This window comes from Eurosta solidaginis, chromosome 2 (genome assembly GCF_040869045.1).
Source record: "Eurosta solidaginis isolate ZX-2024a chromosome 2, ASM4086904v1, whole genome shotgun sequence".
In the NCBI taxonomy this organism is placed as follows: Eukaryota; Metazoa; Arthropoda; class Insecta; order Diptera; family Tephritidae; genus Eurosta; species Eurosta solidaginis.
The window spans coordinates 42819530-42840305 of record NC_090320.1 but is presented as its reverse complement, the minus strand read 5'-3'; the positions used below and the strand labels follow the sequence as shown (position 1 = coordinate 42840305).

General features: G+C 35.6%; 1 protein-coding gene across 13 annotated transcripts in view; it reads left to right on the top strand.

The window, feature by feature from the left end:
- Positions 1-20776, top strand: part of LOC137239611 (uncharacterized) — a 667247-nt gene that overhangs the window by 9860 nt on the left and 636611 nt on the right. For 5 of the 13 annotated variants that reach the window (XM_067765115.1, XM_067765113.1, XM_067765117.1 and 2 more), the window contains exon 2: positions 10034-10431. The exons of 3 other annotated variants lie outside the window; for them this stretch is intronic. The gene's annotated coding sequence lies outside the window, so the exon portion shown is untranslated. Of the gene's footprint in view, positions 1-10014; positions 10432-20776 lie in introns of those variants that run through there. 5 more of the 13 variants (XM_067765122.1, XM_067765120.1, XM_067765118.1 and 2 more) reach the window with 2 other exon arrangements.

The window sequence follows — 20776 nt, the reverse complement described above, 5'->3', positions numbered from 1 at the left end:
CCTGACTGGGTTTCAAATGTGTGTATTAAAATACTGCCTATTTTAAGGCGCACATTATAATCTTTAGACATTATTTTTTCGATCATCTGGTTCAGATGTAGATATAATGGCTGCGATCCTGCCATCGAAGTAGCTAATGGAAAGTCGTTTTGATGCCATGAAACCCGTTTGAATCTAACAAGTATTACATCGTATATGTGCTACAATCAGTCTGAGTTGTCTATAAAATCAAGAATATTTGTAAAATCTATTTCCGATATTCTACTAAAACTTTCCAGAGCAGGTTCTTTACAACTTTCGCAGTGGTCATTGTGCGGAAAACCGATCTTTTCTGCATACGGGCCTAAAGCTCAATGATCGGTGCAGATCTACTCCGTAGACTCCTTGTCCTTCCGTAGTTTACCCATATGTATCTTTGTATATATAAATATTTCAAATTTCCCTCTTGGCTGCACTTAGGGGCGAGCCTATCTTGACGATAATTTTCCCCTGGGGCTTCGTAGAGCGTCGAAAATTTATAAACGGTCGCTATAAGCAGTGAATCAGTTTTCGCATGTACCTCAAGTAGTAAACACCTCGTGTGTGTGTCCTTTGCTCACCATTGTTCTTGTACACCTCTACACTACTGGTTTCCTGCATCACTGAAAAACTATTCTTTGTACTCAGCTGAAAACTGCAGACTCCCAAGATGGTTCAAGGTTTAACGTTTGAGTTTTGGATGAACGATAGTCACTTCTTTCTGAGTGTATATGACTCTTAATTCGAAGGTTTTACTATGCAGCTATTGTCAAACCCTGTCCACAAAATCTGTAATCTATATATATAAAAAGAAGTGTACATTTTGATTGTCACTCCATAACTCGAGAACGGATAGAAAGATTGCCATGAAATTTTTAGGACAGATACAGGAAGGAGAGATGATGATTAGTTGATTTTGAAATCCCAAATCGGTTTAGCCATTCTTGAGTTATGATTTTTTTTTAGAAAAATACTATATAAAAGAAAGTCGTGTTAGTTACACTACGCATAACTCAATAACGGATGAAACAATTTGGCTGAAAATTGGTGGAGGGGTAGCTTAGAACCAGGAGACAGACATAGGATAATTTTTATCCCGTTTTGGCTAGGGTCTTGAGATAAAAACGTGGACCTGGGTAATCCTGGGATATGTTTGTACAATTAGGGTATCAAATGGAAGCTGTTTATGCGTACTTTGATACGGGGTATTTTTTGTCCCCGCGGGTAACTAGGATCTGGAGATATAAGCGAAAACGTGGACGCGGGTACCCCTAGAATGTGTTTATAGAATATGGATAAAAAATGAAAGCTGTTAATGAGTGCTTTAGTACAGGGTAGTTTTCATACCTATTGGTGACTAGGATCACGAGATATAGGACAATTGGATATCAAATGAAAGCTGTTGATGTGTGCTTTAGTACAGGGTAGTTGTCATACCTATTGGTGACTAAGGTATCGAGATATAAGGCCAAAACGTGGACCCGGGCACCCCTAGAATGTGTTTATATAATATGGATATCAAATGAAAGCTGTTGATGAGTGATTTAGCACAGTGTTGTTTTCATACCTATTGGTGATTAGGGTCTCGAGATATAGGCCAAAACGTGGACCCGGGCACCCCTAAAATGTGTTTATGCAAAATGGGTATCAAATGAAAGCTGTTGATGAGTGCTTTAGTACAGGGTAGTTTTCATATCCCTGGGTGACTAGGGTCTTGAGATATAGGCCAAAACGTCGACCCGGATATCTGTACAATGTGTGCGTTATGGATATCAAATGAAAGCTATTGCTGAGAGCTTTAAAGTAATTTTCATTGTAATATTCGATTTAGTAGCATTAACCTGGCAAAACTGATAAATAAGCATGCGAAGCCGAAATAAAGACTTGAATTAATAATACCCACATACCTATATATGTAACTATGTACGTCCTATTCGATTTGCCTGAAATTTGGTGTATTAATTTGCCTGTATTAGTATTTGCGATCATTTTTTCCGGAAACTAGACCAAAGACGGACTGGGACTGGGATTAGGACCACCATCTGGGACTGGCAATAAGAGTGAAGGAGAATGAGAAGAACTTGAGAGAAGAGAAAAGAGGGTAGGAGAAGGAGACTGAGAAAGAGATAGAGTGAGACGAAATAGAGATAGATGAATCGAAAAAGACGGAGGGAGGAGTGAATAAAAGATTAAGAAAAATATAAAAGGGGGGGGAGGCAGAGTTAGACGGAAAGGGCTTATTAAGACGTATGCAGATAGACCAAATTTAGGGCAAAACAACGTCTGCCTGGTCTGCTAGTCTAGTTTAAGATAAGGCTAAAATCATGCACCATTTAGCTGCACTGTTAACATATGGCGTGGCAGGTGTGAATACTTTTAGGCGCAACCTATATTCTATAAAAGATTTCTTGCAGATTTTGTGCCAGATTCGTTTGAAAAGTTGGTTTGAATTAAAAAGTAATACAAAATAAAATTTAAAAACTCTCAAAAATATTTATGCTATAAACTATTGTTATATTTTAAGCAGCAAAAATTTGGTACAGTCTAAGTAAAAAAAAAACATTAAAAAGTCAGTTGAAAGAATTTTGTTTGCCAAATAGCATCATAGAATAACAATTAATGCCTCAAACACATCTAACATACTCAAAATAAGGTGCACTTTAAACATCAAATAAAAACCAGACAAGCATGAAAAGTGAGTAAAAAAGTTCGAAAGTGACAATGCGTGGGAATAATATAACTTGAAGACATTGACACGATTTTGACGTTCTTTTAGAAAGAATGATCCAAAATGCAAACTTACATACATTCACAAAAGAGCCTCTTAAAAAAATTAACTTTGCGCGCTTTTAGGCGCACATTAAAATAAATACTTAATAGCTTACCATGCTCTTGAATGGTACTTTTAGTGCTTGAGCGGAAATTGATGTTGAATTTTGCTGTTTTGGGTTTTTTTTTTGTAGAAACAACAACATCATCAAGCTGTTTTAATGGGAATTAAATTTTCGTAGAAGAAGAAATGTTAAACAGAGCATGGCATAAATATGGTGAACATCTATGTGCGCTTCGCATGGCTTGCTTAAGTAGGTGAATAAAGTAAAAGGCTGTTACTAAGTGCCTAAAGTGAAAAGAGCGAAAATTGAAAATGAGAAAAATTTAATAAAATCAAAATTTACGCTCAAAAATATTATGCTGAAAATAGATTTTAAGAGCTAAAATTTACACATCAAAGTTTCTTACATGTAAACCAATTTATAATTCCGCGAAAAGGCGATTTTATTTAAAATATAGCTAAATTGGATTTCTTATTCAAAATTGTATCTGAATTCTAATTATAACGTTCGCTTTTTTAGTTCCGCTTTCAAGATAGTCCAAAAAATATCGGATGCGCCTTCAGGTTTGCTAAACTTATTGCTATGCCCATTGAACAGACTGATAGTATAGGAAAGTAAAGGTTCTTCACAATGTTATATAAAGCACGCCTAAAAGTATGCTACCTTAAGTACTATGTCTGCTGTATGGCAGTTGTATTGCCATAGTTGCCTGCTCATTTAAAAGAGTAACAGATTCTTTTTCCTACAATTAGGAAAATACCAAATTTGGTATTTAACAAACTAAGACCATCCAGGATTGAGAGAAAAAGAGGAGGTAGTGAATGTTGGGAGACGAGTTGGATATGGCTCAATAAAAACAGGCCGTTTTTTATTCATGTATGTATTACGTGTTCCAAATATGAGCCAAATCGGACCAAAAATACGGTTTTTTGAATATCTCGATGCTTGCGTCACCTAGCGGCGATTTTTTATAGGTCACTTTCTATTCATGTGTGTATTATGTGTTCCAAATATGAACCAAATCGGACCGCAAATACGATTTTTTTTGAATAACTCGATCCTTGCTCTATCTAGCGGCGATTTTTTCATAGGTCGCTTTCTATTCATGTGTATGTTATGTGTTCCAAATACGAAAAAAATCGGACCACAAATACGATTTTTATACTCAGTTGAGCAGAGCTCACAGAGTATATTAACTTTGATTGGATAATGGTTGGTTGTACAGGTATAAAGGAATCGAAACAGATATAGGCTTCCATATATCAAAATCATCAGTATCGGAAAAAAATTTGATTGAGCCATGTCCGTCCGTCCGTCCGTTAACACGATAACTTGAGTAAATTTTGAGGTATCTTGATGAAATTTAGTATGGTGATTCCTGGGCACTCATCTCAGATCGCTATTTAAAATGAACGATATCGGACTATAACCACGCCCACTTTTTCGATATCGAACATTTCGAAAAATCGAAAAAGTGCGATAATTCATTACCAAAGACGGATAAAGCGATGAAACTTGGTAGTTGAGTTGAACGTATGACGCAGAATAGAAAATTTGTAAAAATTTTGGACAATGGGCGTGGCACCGCCCACTTTTAAAAGAAGGTAATTTAGAAGTTTTGCAAGCTGTAATTTGGCAGTCGTTGAGGATATCATGATGAAATTTGGCAGGAACGTTACTACTATTGCTATATGTATGCTTAATAAAAATTTGCAAAATCGGGAACGACCACGCCCACTTAAAAAAAAAAATTTTAAGTCAAATTAAAAAAAAAAAAGTTAATACCTTTACATTATATAAGTAAATTATGTCAACATTCAACTCCAGTAATGATATGGAGAACAAAATACAAAAATAAAAGAAATTTTCAAAATGGGCGTGGCTTCGCCTTTTTTCATTTAATTTGTCAAGGATAGGAAAGGGCGAAATCGGTTGAAGCCACGCCCAGTTTTTATACACAGTCGGCCGTCTGTCCTTCCGCTCAGCCGCTAACACGATAACTTGAGCAAAAATCGATATATCTTTACTAAACTCTGTTCACGTAATTATCTGAACTCACTTTGTATTGGTATAAAAAATTACCGAAATCCGACTATGACCACGCCCACTTTTTCGATATCGAAAATTACGGAAAATGAAAAAAAATGCCATAATTCTATACCAAATACGAAAAAGGGGATAAAACATGGTAATTGGATTGGTTTATTGACCCAAAATATAACTTAAGAAAAAACTTTGTAAAATGGGTGTGGCACCTTCCATATTAAGTAAAATAAATTAAAAAGTTCGGCAGGGCGAGATCAAAAGCCCTTGGAATCTAGGCAGGAATACTGTTCGTGGTATTACATATTGTAACGAATTTGCTGCAAATCCTCTTATTTGCCCTTCTGCTAGGTTCGTATCGCTAAACTGTTGAATAAATAACTCCAATATTGAATAATGGAGAAATGGCCTTTATTAAAATACTTCACACTAACACTCAAACTGTGCAACGAATAGCTTAATAACCAAACTGATAGCTTAAATGAAACTGACTTTCAAAATAATACTGCTATTGATATCGTCTTAGTCGTAACTGCTTGACAACTCAAATCAAACTGAATTCCAGCGCCTCTACAATTGTCGCCTTTTATACTCTTTGATTTCAACCTTCGCATCTTCTAGGTGCTTCCAGAATCTACTAGTCCAATAGCTCTCAAACTTCTCATCTGTAATTACAATAGCACAATTTTATACATCTTCTAGGCGCTTCCAGAATCTACTAGTCCAGTAGCTCTCAAACTTCTCAGCTGTAACTACAGTTGAACAATTTTATAGTTTTTCTCATTGCATACTTATAGGAGTATCTCAGATATATGCATGTGTTTGTGCATTGACTCTCCGCTGCTCGTATACGTACATGGTACATATGTGTAGACGCAATTATTATTTCGTTTATGTAGATACATAATGATTGATCTATGGATGTGAATTCACGTCACTGCTTAGCATCGGCTTAGAGATGGCAGCACTCCTTAGTTTCCAAGTGTTCCAAATATGAGCCAAATCGGACCAAAAATACGGTTTTTTTTGAATATCTCGATGCTTGCGCCACCTAGCGGCGATTTTTTATAGGTCACTTTCTATTCATGTGTGTATTATGTGTTCCAAATATGAGCCAAATCGGACCGCAAATACGATTTTTTTGAATAACTCGATCCTTGCGCTATCTAGCGGCGATTTTTTCATAGGTCGCTTTCTATTCATGTGTGTATTATGTGTTCCAAATATGAAGAAAATCGGACCACAAATACGATTTTTATACTCAGTTGAGCAGAGCTCACAGAGTATATTAACTTTGGTTGGATAACGGTTGGTTGTACAGGTATAAAGGAATCGAAACAGATATAGGCTTCCATATATCAAAATCATCAGTATCGGAAAAAAATTTGATTGAGCCATGTCCGTCCGTCCGTCCGTTAACACGATAACTTGAGTAAATTTTGGGGTATCTTGATGAAATTTAGTATGTAGGTTCCTGGGCACTCATCTCAGATCGCTATTTAAAATGAACGATATCGGACTATAACCACGCCCACTTTTTCGATATCGAAAATTTCGAAAAATCGAAAAAGTGCGATAATTCATTACCAAAGACGGATAAAGCGATGAAACTTGGTAGTCGAGTTGAACGTATGACGCAGAATAGAAAATTTGTAAAAATTTTGGACAATGGGCGTGGCACCGCCCACTTTTAAAAGAAGGTAATTTAGAAGTTTTGCAAGCTGTAATTTGGCAGTCGTTGAGGATATCATGATGAAATTTGGCAGGAACGTTACTACTATTGCTATATGTATGCTTAATAAAAATTTGCAAAATCGGAGAACAACCACGCCCACTTAAAAAAAAAAATTTTAAGTCAAATTAAAAAAAAAAGTTAATACCTTTACATTTATAAGTAAATTATGTCAACATTCAACTCCAGTAATGATATGGAGCAACAAAATACAAAAATAAAAGAAATTTTCAAAATGGGCGTGGCTTCGCCCTTCTTCATTTAATTTGTCTAGGATACTTTTAATGCAATAAGTTGAACAAAAATTTACCAATCCTTGTTAAATTTTTACTTATAGGAGTATCTCAGATATATGCATATGTGTTTGTGCATTGACTCTCCGCTGCTCGTATACGTACATGGTACATATGTGTAGACGCAATTATTGTTTCGTTTATGTAGATACATAATGATTGATCTATGGATGTGAATTCACGTCACTGCTTAGCATCGGTTTAGAGATGGCAGCACTCCTTAGTTTTGCTAATATTCGTAACAATATATAAATAAATTAGCGGTACCCGACAGATGATGGTCTGGGTCACCCTGGTCCACATTTTGGTCGATATCTCGAAAACGCCTTCACATATACAACTACCACCACTCCCTTTCAAAACCCTCATTAATACCTTTAATTTGATACCCATATCGTACAAACACATTATAGAGTCACCCCTGGTCCACCTTTATGGCGATATCTCGAAAAGGCGTCCACCTATAGAACTAAGGTCCACTCCCTTTTAAAATACTCATTAACACCTTTCATTTGATACCCATATAGTACAAACGCATTCTAGAGTCACCCCTGGTCCACCTTTATGGCGATATCTCGAAAAGGCGTCCACCTATAGAACTAAGGCCCATTCCCTTTTAAAACACTCTTTAACACCTTTCATTTGATACCCATATTGTACAAACGCATTCTAGAGTCACCCCTGGTCCACCTTTATGGCGATATATCGAAAAGGCGTCCACCTATAGAAGTAAGGCTCACTCCCTTTTAAAATACTCATTAACACCTTTCATTTGACACCCATATCGTACAAACAAATTCTAGAGTCACCCCTGTTCCACCTTTATGGTGATATCTCGAAAAGGCGTCTACCTATAGAAATAAGGTCCACGCCCTTTTTAAATACTCATTAACACCTTTCATTTGATACCCATATCGTACAAACAAATTCTAGAGTCACCTCTGGTCCACCTTTATGGCGATATCTCGAAAAGGCGAACACCCATAGAACTAAGGCCCACCCCTTTTTAAAATACTCATTAAGGCCTTTCATTTGATACCCGTATTGTACAAACTCATTCTAGAGTCACCCCTGGTCCACATTTATGGCGATATCTTGAAAAGGCGTCCACCCATAGAACTAAGGCCCGCTCCCTTTTAAAATACTCATTAACACCTGTCGTTTGATACCCATATCGTACAAACAAAATCTAGATTCACCTCTGGTCTACCTTTATGGCGATATCTCGAAAAGGCGAACACCCATAACACTAAGGCCCACTCCCTTTTAAAATACTCATTAACACCTTTCATTTGATACCCATATCGTACAAACAAATTCTAGAGTCAGCCCTGGTCCACCTTTATGGCGATATCCCTAAATGGCGTCCACCTATAGAACTAAGGCCCACTCCCTTTTAAAATACTCATTAACACCTTTCATTTGATACCCATATTGTACAAACGCATTCTAGAGTCACCCGTGGTCCACCTTTATGGCGATATCTCGAAAATGCGTCCACCTATAGAACTAAGGCCCACTCCCTTTTAAAATACTCATTAACACCTTTCATTTGATACCCATATCGTACAAACAAATTCTAGAGTCAGCCCTGGTCCACCTTTATGGCGATATCCCTAAATGGCGTCCACCTATAGAACTAACGCCCACTCCCTTTTAAAATACTCATTAATACCATCCATTTGATACACATGTCATACAAACACATTCCAGGGTTACCCTAGGTTAATTTTCCTACATGGTGATTTTCCCTTACTTTGTCTCCATAGCTCTTAACTGAGTATGTAATGTTCGGTTACACCCGAACTTAGCTTCCTTACTTGTTTGAAATATTTTGATCAATGTTTCAAGCTTGTGGCTTATCGAGAAGTTACTTAAATTTCAATTATAAAATTCGTGCCAACCAGCCAAATACCAAGTTTTGATTTGGGAGTATAAAAATTAATAACTTCAACGCCGGCATTACCTGTTTGGACAGCTTTTTCCTGATATGCCAAAACAATTATGGTCGTGTGTAAAAATTCAAGAAAACAAGAGGGCGCTCACGATACATATTCTTAAAAATATTTTAAGTGAATTTGTACAGAGAACAGCGATTTCCGAAATATGCAGGCTCGATTGCAAAGTCTAACTTACAACAATTGTGCCTTAAAGTATGCAATAGTCGGGAGTCCCGATTTTAAAAATAAAATACAAGTCTTCCTGTGCTCTACGCATCTTTTGATCTGTGAGGATTACCCTATATCTCGAAATTTCCTGGTCGGCCAGTTATACCCGCATACACCAAGGTGCTATCCATAGCGTCGATCATAGATGCGGCGACATAAAATCTTTTTTAACGCCACAAGTTAGTGCGTCATGTCTACGATTAGTAAGGAGAAGATCAACGTTTGCTGTTAGTCTGTGTCGCTTTCGTTTTCGCTGTTGTAATCGCAAGTTCAGAAGAGTTTTGAGGATGTGTTCTGTCCTTGGGCGAATATAAACGTTACTGCATTCGGTTCTTTCACCTTCTGTTACTAGCTCGACTACCTCGGGAACGATTTTTTTAATCTTGTCCTCTGCTCTTTCGACAATCATGCCCCTACAGTGAAAATACATTAAACCCCTTAATCCGGTGTATTAGTCTCAAATTCGGGATGGCTAGGCATAAAGATTGGAAAAATGTATTGGCATATTAGCTCCTAATGTCCCAACAGCTTGCTTTGCTTAATGGTTCCTGGTAGGAATGTAGTTTGAACGCCATTTTCACAACTTTTTTTTTTTTGAACAATGAGAGAATCAAGAAATTGAGCATTGTCTGCTTTTAGGCGCCTTGATAGTGTTTAAGCGATTTTACCACCGAAATTTAAGGAAAGATCTTGAAGGGCGTTTTCGGTTCATGGTTTTACAAAACAAACAAAAAATCATATAAATAATAGCAATAAATAACAATATAAAAAAGGAACAAGAAGAACTATGCAATACTACGTAGACCACCTAGTTAAAGAAATAAAGGCATGTATTGCACAGTTTTAGGCTCTTTTTTTATTGATTTTTTAAGAACGTCTGGAAGTGGCATTAGCAAAACATACATTTCAATACGAATACGGAATAACTTAAAAGTATCTCTTCAGGTAATCTTAAGTACTTGAGTCATATTGATAGTTTACGAAATAAAAGCTGTCAAATGTAATTTACGTCAAATAAAAGCAAATTATGAAAAGCTGACAACATATTTTATCAAATCTGCTATGTAAACATGTCTGCATGTACCAATCTAACTAGCTGAGCTGCTCAAATATCACATTTTAGACAAAAAAAAAAAAAAAAACAAACCGAATAAATAAACATTTGCGAAAACAGCAATTCGAAACAAATTAATTTCAAAAGCTTAAAGTACTATATGCACTCAAGAGAATAAATTATCTCGTAATTTTACTTATTGTTACGGAGGCTTAAAGCTGGTCAAAACTTTGGGCAGCATATCAAAACAATACTCTATACAAATTTGATACGACTGCACATAGCTAAGGTAAGCAGATTTTATTATGCTATAAGCAAAATAACAATTTATAACAATAAAAAGGTTCGAAGATAGCACGTTTTTAGGTTCTACTAAAAATACAACAAAAGGTAAGGAATGCTTACTACGAGATGCATAAAAAATGGTTTCATTCGAATTCCTTTGAGTAAAGCGAAATCAAAGAAAAATATTTCAAGCAACAATTTGCATTTATGATTAACAAATTTATTTTGCTATTTATATGTCTGTACATTTTTAATCTTAAACCTTTTTTTGTGGTTGTTGTTGCTGGATTTTGTAACAAAGACAAATTGGTTTACATTTGCTCGTTGTGGGTGCCGAAATATCCATTTTGAGGTTTATGCATGAAAAGCTTTAAATAAACCTACCCGTTTCTATGTTTATAATTTTTATTGTATTTTCTCTTTTATGTATTTACTCAGAAATAATCGGCACAATTTTTCACCTATTGTGTGAATCGAATTTGTTGTATACGCATTAGGCTGAGCCACAAAAAATAATATATGTGACCCGGCCTATGAAAAGGTGGCTTATGACTCAAAAAAGAAATTGCGAGAAACAGCTGTTAAAGATAAACAATGCATTTCTTCAGTTTCTTAGTAGTAGTAATTTTTTGAGTCATAAGCCACCTTTTCATTGGCCGGGTCACATATTATTTTTCCCCTCTTGGTATTATAATTTTATTAATTGCCGCTTAACCGTCTAATCTATGACGCCAGCTTTCTCTGGTTCGCGATAACTGACGCCAATTGGAAGCACCAAGTGAGGTCAAGCATTCCCTCTAAGCGGAGGCCTCACCTTTCCGCTGCTTCCAACAATGGTGTCAAATTAAAATACTTTTTTGACTGGAGCGTCTCCGTTCATTCTCATCACATGACCTAGCTAGATCTGCAAACAGCTCAAATTCATTATTAGGCCTCCTTCGATGCTTGCTATCGGAATCGCTGACTGGATAATAATTCTTCCTGAGAACTTCTATCTCGAACACTAGAAGAGTCATCTTATCTTCTCTGAGACCGTCCATGATTCCGAGCCATACCTTAGTACAGGTATGATGAGCAACTTGAAGAGTTTGGTTTTTGGACTTTACTTTTAAAATTGCTTATTCAATTCAAAGTAGCACTTCTTGGCAAGAGTTATTCTCCGTTTGATTTCTACATTGTAACAAGCTGACATTGTTTTCGGTGTTAATGCTGATTCCCAGATAAACGAAATCCTTCACAGTCTCGAATTTATATGCATGAACAGTGACGTGACCGTCAAGGCGAGTTTATTTCGTGGAGTATTAATGTTTGGATATGCCTCATCATGACTTTAGTTCTTCCATACAAATCGTATGATAGTTTTTTTGTACAAAGTTTACTGGAGCTCCAACCCTTAGTACCCAAATCACTTGCTATACATATTCTTATATGAAATTGAAAGGAATATGAAAAAGGTCTCAAAAGAGTTTTGCTAACTTGACTCATTTAAAAGTTATTCCAGGTTTAGATTGAACCAAAAATTGTATGAGATTCCCCATATGATTTCTATGAAAAGAGTAAAGCCGCGAAGAGCTTAAAAATGAAAAACTTAAATTTCTTCATGCTATATTTTTAGATGACCTGGACAATATTCTCTCCATACCAAAAGGAAAAAAAAAATATTTTCTGGACGACCCTAATAAACATCTTAATTGACCTTAAAATTAGCGTACTTATAAGGTGCATTTTATTTACATATTTATGTTTTTAACACTTTAGAGCGTTGGTTCTATTGCTAATACAGGTAACCATCTCGTCGCCCCAGAAAACGAACGGCGAATGTGAAATTTAGCGATTTTCAACTTTTGATGCAGAATAACTAAATTGAGCCTGAGCTTTCAATTCCTTCGATCCACTTTTTCCTATCTCCTTTAGTTATCGAGTTATTTAGTATGCAATTCGTCGCATGTTACCAAAAATAACCATTTGGATATGTCTTTTGTTGTATGTGCTAGGAATATGTCACATACGACAGATTTCTATAGAAATTCATTTTCCATTATTGCTGTTAAACATTTGTGGCAAGTGGCGCTAAACTGACCATATACAACATTTGCATACAGAAAAATTGTAAACAATTGTCGTATTCATACATAGCTTAAGCAGTGTAATGCATGCAATTTATTCAGTCAGCTGTCTATCGTTGTGCGTTTAAGATGGATGAGTCATCGCCTGCGGCAAAATTAGACGAAGATCTCTCAACGTAAGTTAAAATATAGGTCTATTATGCTTTTAATAATAAGAACATAGTGTGTATCAAATATTATTTAAATGTATTGTAAAATATTTTAGGATGATGGGGGAAATATTGGCGGACCCCGCTCACAATGGGGAAAAAGCGACACTTTGTATCAGTAAGTACTTAAACCATTTTCACATATTAACAGAAATAAGATATAGAATAATATAGTTCTAGTCATTCATCTGAAGAAGAAAATATACCACCGTGCAACCTTAAAAAAATTTATGAAAATTCTGGAGATGTCAAGGTTATAAGTGCATCTGCAAGTACTTCACGGGCCATCTTACGACCACTACCCTCTGACTATAGTTCTTGTGAGTTGTTTATAGTTCCTTAATATATAAACAAAAAATCTTACAACTTTATCATTTCAGCTTGCAATAAGTCTCCAACACCCACTAGAAATATTGTCAAACGCCTAAAGTGTTTCTTAGAAATACTTACCTTTAAAGTACTTATACAAAAGTACAAAGTATTGAATTCATGAGTATTATTTTTTTTTATTTTGTATGGAAATGTATACAATTTTTTGTATGTTATTTAAAAGTAAAACGATTAATTAAAGCTATGATTTTTATTTGAAAAACGTTGGTGGTGGGCATTTTTTCTACGTTAAGTTAGAAATGTTTGAAATTTAACATCTTCGAAACTCATTGTTTACAAGAACGTATTTTCACAACAAGGAATTTTGTCGTATCTGCTATGACGAAAACATATTGGTGAGCAAACGTCACATGCGACATATGCATACTGAATGAAAAGTCTTTTATTTCTTAATCTTTTGAAGATATTGAATTTTTGAAAATCGGAAGTCGAAATCAGTCACACTCTCTACAACTCGTGAAAAAATCACAAAAGTGTACCGTATAGTTTTTGTATAATAATTCCTATTTAAACTCCAAAGTCGATTTTCTCGAAACTGTGTTTTGTAACATACGCCATTCGTTTTCTGAGGCGACGATCTAGAGATTATTTCGTTTGGATTTTGAAACTATTAAGAGATGTTACTATTGGCTTATGCCAGCGTTCTCTTCAAAACTTCAATTCCAAAAATGTCTATGAAAATATGATGTGCGCCTAAAAGTATATAATATTCGGTTGCCTGTCACTCATATAGTCAGATGTAAATAAATGACTTGTGAACAGTGTTCCCAGAACCTTTTCAGAAAAAGGCTAGATTGACAAAAATAAAAAGCTAAAAAAGGCTAAATAAAAATTTTTAAGGCTAAGAAAAAAAGCTAAAAGTTTAAGGCATCTTTCAATGCGTTTTATTTTTTACTTTTTTCATAAAAGACATAACAGAATAAAAAATTTCATAAAAAATAAAAAAAAAAAACAAGTAAAGAAGGCTAAGTTCGGGTGTAACCAAACATTGCATACTCAGCTGAGAGCTTTGGAGACAAAATAAGGGAAAATCACCATTTAGCAAAATGAACCTAGGGTAACCCTGGAATGTGTTTGTATGACATTTGTATCAAATGAAAAGTGTTAATGATTATTTAAAACGTAGTGGGCCTTAGTTCTATAGGTGAACGCCTTTTCGAGATACCGCATTAAGGGTGGACCAGGTGTGACTCTAGAATGTGTTTGTACGATATGGGTATCAAATTAAAAGTATTAATGACGGTTTTAAAAGGGAGTATCCCTTAGTTGTATATGTGAAGGCGTTTTCGAGATATCGACCAAAATGTGGACCAGGGTGACCCAGAACATCTTCTGTCGGGTACCGCTAATTTATTTTTATATGTAATACCACGAACAGTATTTCTGCCAAAATTTCAAAGGCTTTTGATTTCGCCCTGCAGAACTTTTTCATTTTCTTCTACTTAATATGGTAGCTGTCACACCCATTTTACAAAGTTTTTTCTAAAGTTATATTTTGCGTCAAAAAACCAATCCAATTACCATGTTTCATCTCTTTTTTCATATTTGGTACAGAAGTATGGCATTTTTTTCATTTTTCGTAATTTTCGATATCGGAAAAGTTGGCGTGGTCATAGTCGGATTTCGGCCATATTTTATAACAAGATAAAGTGACTTCAGATAAGTACGTGAACTAAGTTTAGTTTAGATATATCGCTTTTTGCGCAAGTTATCGTGTTAACGGCCGAGCGGAAGGACAGACGGTCGACTGTGTATAAAAACTGGGTGTGGCCTCAACCGATTTCGCCCATTTTCACAGAAAACAGTTATTATCATAGAATCTATGTCCCTACCACATTTCACAACGATTGGTAAATTTTCGTTCGACTTATGGCATTAAAAGTATTCTAGACGAATTAAATGAAAAAGGGCAGAGTTACGCCCATTTTGAAATTTTCTTTTATCTTTGTATTTTGTTGCACCATATCATTACTGGAGCCGAATGTTAATATAATTTACTTTTATACTGTAAGTTTTTAATTTTTTGTTAAAATTTGACTTTAAAAAAATATTTTTTTTTAAAGTGGGCGTGTTCGTCATCCGATTTCGCTAATTTTTATTTAGCACACATATAGTAATAGGAGTAACGTGCCTACCAAATTTCATCTGATATCTTCAACGACTGCCAGATTACAGCTTGCAAAACTTTTAAATTACCTTCTTTTAAAAGTGGGCGGTGCCATTCCCATTGTCGAAATTTTTTCTAATTTTCTATTTTGCGTCATAAGGTCAACGCACCTACCAAGTTTCATCGCTTTATCCGTCTTTGGTAATGAGCTATCGCACTTTTTCGGTTTTTCGAAATTTTCGATATCGAAAAAGTGGGCGTGGTTGTAGTCCGATTCCGTTCATTTTAAAAGCGAGATGAGCGCCCAGGAACCCACATACCAAATTTCATCAAGGTACCTCAAAATTTACTCAAGTTATCGTGTTTACAGACGGAAGGACGGACATGGCTAAATTAATTTCTCTTTTCACCCAGATCATTTTGATATTTAGAAGTCTATATCTATCTCGATTAGTAGTCTAAATTTGCGTAGTATGTTTGAGGTAAATGGTTTTTTATTTGCAATTAAGAACGCCGATAAAACTATTTTCAATAAGGAAATCTACCGTTTGTCCTTTTAAAGAACCCATGAAAGATGTAAACTTTACATTGCACACTTTCTGAGAATCTGTTTAAAGTTTTTGGTATGTGTTTTACACCAACTCCAAACGATATCTGGCAAATGAATTTTTTTAGGGAATATCTTCATGACACTTTCCGGGTTGGCCGAACCACTGCCGATGAATGACCCCCCGGTTAAATAAAGTATTGAAATATGTCTGATGGTGTCTTATTATAAGTACAAACAATTCTTTACGTGCAATAAAGGTTAAAATAAGGTTATACTATGGTACACCAATCCTTATTCAACCTCGTCATTATAACAGCTCATATAAGCTTCATTTTGGGTGGCCTATATACAAGCCTTATATAAAAGATCATAATACAGCAAGTAGTTTCTTTTAATAAGGCTTTATGTAAGTAAGACTACATGTGGACATAGAAACCCAGTCAAATGTTTCTGAAATCAAAAAATTCAATTTAGTTCAGTCATAGAATCGAGGCGCAAACACACGGAACAAAAATGATATTAGGTTGATGTTGCCTTAATAAAGTTACTAAGCCTCGGTTTCTGCCTACCATAATGCCAACATTATCTGTTCCTTAGCCCCTCAAATTTTTTAAATCTAGCCACATTCATTTAATGTTCTTAAAATTGAATATATATAAAACTGTTTTTTTTAGATTTACTAACATTTTGAAAGCTATAAAGAGCTAAAAAATTTCTAAAAAAAAGCTGAAAAAAAGCTTAAAGCTAAATCGCAACTATTCAAGCTGAACGGTGAAAACAAAGCTAAATCCAGCTTGAAAAAAGCTAAAATGGCAACACTGATTGTGACAGCACTAAGCGCATGCGTAAATAGCAAGGCTGAGTGTTGCCTACTTTTAGACGTGTTACTATCATATATTTTTGTAGTTGATTCATTTCCACGTGCCAAGTTATGTCTGTGTTTTTGTGTCAATTTTATTCCATTAATTTCTTCATAAATTGGCAGCAATATATTCGTCGCCAGTGACAGTGAACGCCAAGCTGCACGAAAGCGTTGGTTACTTCTCTAACTATTTTCAAACTGCGTCGCCACTAATGGTTCGTACTACATTTATGGTAAGGGAACATCAAGGTTTCCATGAGACGGCTGATCATTTTCCGTGTTGCTTTTGCACAGGCATACCTTCACCCACAACTAGGCAGTTTCTGTACATGTATCGTCCAATCTAGGAGCACGTTTGAGGCTTTTGTGGTAGAAGCGTTAGGAGTTGATCTCATAGACGCAATGTAGCCTGAATATTTCTTACTGCACCTTTTGTTCCGTAGTTGCGGAAAAAAGGCGAGTTTGTCTCGCAAACAATATATTTTCAATGTCATATGGTGTAATACATTGGGGGGAAAAAAATTGTCGCGTCCGTAAACGAACTTAAGCTAATTACAGAGTTTTAAAATTTCCGCTTAGCTTCTTTAAGTTTTGCGTACTTTCACAAGCATTAAAAATTACTAGAATTTCTTGTCGCGTCCGAACCTCATCATATATGGTCATATATATGTACTTACATTTTTGAGGTACCCACAATTATTATCTCAAATATTTTAATATCCGCACAGTCCGCTGCTAATGTTCTCTTTTATGCAGGTTGAAATGCGTGCGAATAACGCGTCCGTTTCCAGGATATTGCCCATATGTATTTGCAAAGTGTGTTATTAAGTTGACACATGTACAATGAATGTATTTTTAATGAAAAGTACAATGGGAACACTTAATTAGTTTTATCTGTTTCTAGTAGTGTAAATAAAAAATAAGATTTCCGGAATTTGAAATATACTCAACGTGCTGTACACGCAGTGTAAATATAGACTTCCATATATCATATTTGCTGAGGATGAAAAAAGGAATTGATTTAGCCATGTCCGTTCACCCGTCCGTCTCTCTGTCAGTGCACACGACAACTTGAGTAAATATTGAGAAAAAATATTGCAATTGGTATATGGGTTCCTTGGCGCTTATCCCCCATCGCTATAAACATAAAACCCGATTATTTTACTGATATTAGGACTCTTGATTTTTTTTCGAAAATGGGCGTGGCATCGCCCACTTGTGATAAAATCAATTTTACAAATATTATTAATCATAAATCAAAAACCGTTAAAGCTAAAGCAGATTGCCTTTACTATAAAGAATGCTTCGAAAAAAAATTACGAAATCGGTGATGGACCACGCCCATTTTTATATAAAAGATTTTTAAAAGGGTCGTAGATGAATTAAATAATATCTTTGCAAAAAAGAGCTTTATATAAATGGTGTTTCATTTTCCAAGTGGACTAACAAGAAAAAGGAAAAAAAAATTAGTTTTTGAAAATTGGCGTGGCACCGCTCCTTTTATGACCAAACAATTTTCTATGTTTCGCGAGCCAAAAAATAAAATTAAAGGATCGTAATAAGATTGGGTACACATATTTTCCTTATAGCGGGAAATATTTCTAGGAAAAATCGACGGGATCGGTTAAAAATTACGCCCACTTTTATATAAGGGATGTTTAAAAGGGTCGTGGACTAGAATAATAAGCTATATCTTAGCGAAAAATAGTTTTGTATCAATGTTATTTCACTTCAAGCTTTATTGTAAGAGAAAGTTATGAGTAATTTTTTTAATGGGCGGTGCCACGCCCCTATTCCGGTCAATCATTACAAAACATTTCGCGAGCCACGCTGAGTACATAATATTCGGCCAACCAAACTTAGACAACCTTATTTGTTGTTTGTGTGTTTTAATTAGCTGAACAAACATATTTTGCTCTATCAAAATAACAAATCAAATGACGCATTTTGCCAATTTTTGTTCAAAACAACATTGCTTTGCAACTGTTTGTTTATTTATATGTGGGCGAATCCAAAATAAATTCCATCACGAACCGAAAATCAAAGGTGGTCAGACTTTATTTCTATCACTTGGGATTAAAGCTCAAATATGCGTATGATGTGGAAATCAAATAGTTTATTCTTTCCCTTCATCCTGGACAGAGAAACATTATTTAAAAGAAAGGCTTCATCGATTTTGCAAATTTGAATGTTTTACGTTTTACTAACAAAATATAACGTTCATTCTTAATATTATTGCGCTGTTAAGCCCAGATCTATATTTTTGCTTTTAATAAGATTTTGTCTAGACTTTTATTTAGTTTTAGTTTTATAAATTGAGCCTGCCCTTAACCTTATTATTTTCCTAGTACGCAAACGTCGACTTGAAATTGAAAAAGCTTTCAGATGTTAAATAGGTCTGTTTTCTAAAATATTTTGGGAAATTTAGGGTAGGCATAAAATATGCAGCATGTGCAACTATTAGACTGAGGAAACTGACCACATGGTCTCACTGCAACCATACTGAAATTCTCGACAGAGAATGGTATGCAACTGCATACCATAATGGACAGATTTCTGAAAACCACATACTAACTTTAACAAGGGATACGAAGTATTAATCCCTGAGAGGGAACAGTGGGTGAATGACTCTGATTGGCCCAATAACAGCATTCAGATCTACACAGATGGATCTAAACTGGATAACAGGGTCGGAGGGGGTGTCTATTCGCAACGATTTGACATACAAAGATCGTTTCGCCTTCCGGATCACTGTAGCGTATTTTAGGCCGAGCTTGCGGCCATGCAAGATGCTGTGGACGCCTTAGGCAGAAGGCAGTCGGTCAGAAGCACATTTATATATTCTCAGACAGTCAGGCGGCACTGAAAGGCCGTGACTCTGTCACAACTAATTCTGAAACTGTAGTAGGCTGTCGCAGATCACTTAACGTGTTGGCTGAACAGTTTACTCTGCATCTGGTATCGGTTCCGGAACATAAGGGCATGCCAGGTAATGAGATGGCGGATGAGTTTCCAAGGAATGGAACCTCCCTTCCACTTTCGCCATCCTGGAAGAGGTTGAGCATGCCGCACTCCACCTGCAAGCTCAAGATAAAAGATGCTCTACTGATGGAAGCGGGAGCCAGGTGGAAGCATCATGATAGATGTCAAACAGGAAAACTAACATGGCCGGAATGGAATGAGAAGAGATCGCGAGAGCTTCTCACCCTCCGTAAGAGGGATCTTTCCTTAGTTGTAGGTATTCTCACTTGTCACGTTTTTATTGGACCGCATGCGGAAAGGATGGGTGCTCCATTTAATGATTATTGTAGAAGCTGCGGCAACGAAGAAGAGCCTGAAACTGTTAGGCATCTACTCTGTAAATGTCCAGCGCTCGGTAGAAGAAGGCAGTGTTCTATGGGCAAGAAGTTTCTCGTAGATCTGACTGATATAGCTGAGGTCAATACACGACACTTAGTTAGCTTGACAAACTTAACGAAGTGGTTTGATTAGGAGAGTAGGAACAAATCCGTGTGGTTTGACAATGGGCCTATAAAGGCCTAGATGTGCCACTCCGATGCAGATGGCAGCCACTTAAACCTAACCTAACCTAACCTAGCCTAGGGTAGCATTTTCTATTGGTGTCTAAAATTTGTCAAATCCATTACCTCTCTTCCATTAGTTCATTCATATATTGGCCTGTAATTTTATTTCTGTTTAGCCAACGAACAAAACTTATATGTTGCCAGAAAGAGGGCATTTTGCGCTTCCAGCAGTTAATTGATTATTGGAGATGTTAGAGGAAATTTACAAAATATGACGAAAATTTAAATTGTTGTATATCTTTTTTAATTTATATATACAAAGGATTATCTGAGGAAAATCTAAAATCAATTCTGATTTCAACATGATATGAGTTTTAAAGATTCATTTACATAGGTGTTATTGATGTATTCAACAATTTCATATGAAGACACAAAAAAGGCAAGCTAGGTTGTATATGTTTGTTGTGAATCTTATCTGCTTAAAAGATATATATATATATATATATATATATATATATATATATATATATATATATATATATATTTGTCGACTAGAAATGGTTTAATGTGAATATCTTCCCATATTATCCAAATTTCAACGGATGTATTATATTCGTGAGTTTTTGAGCGCAAAATTATAT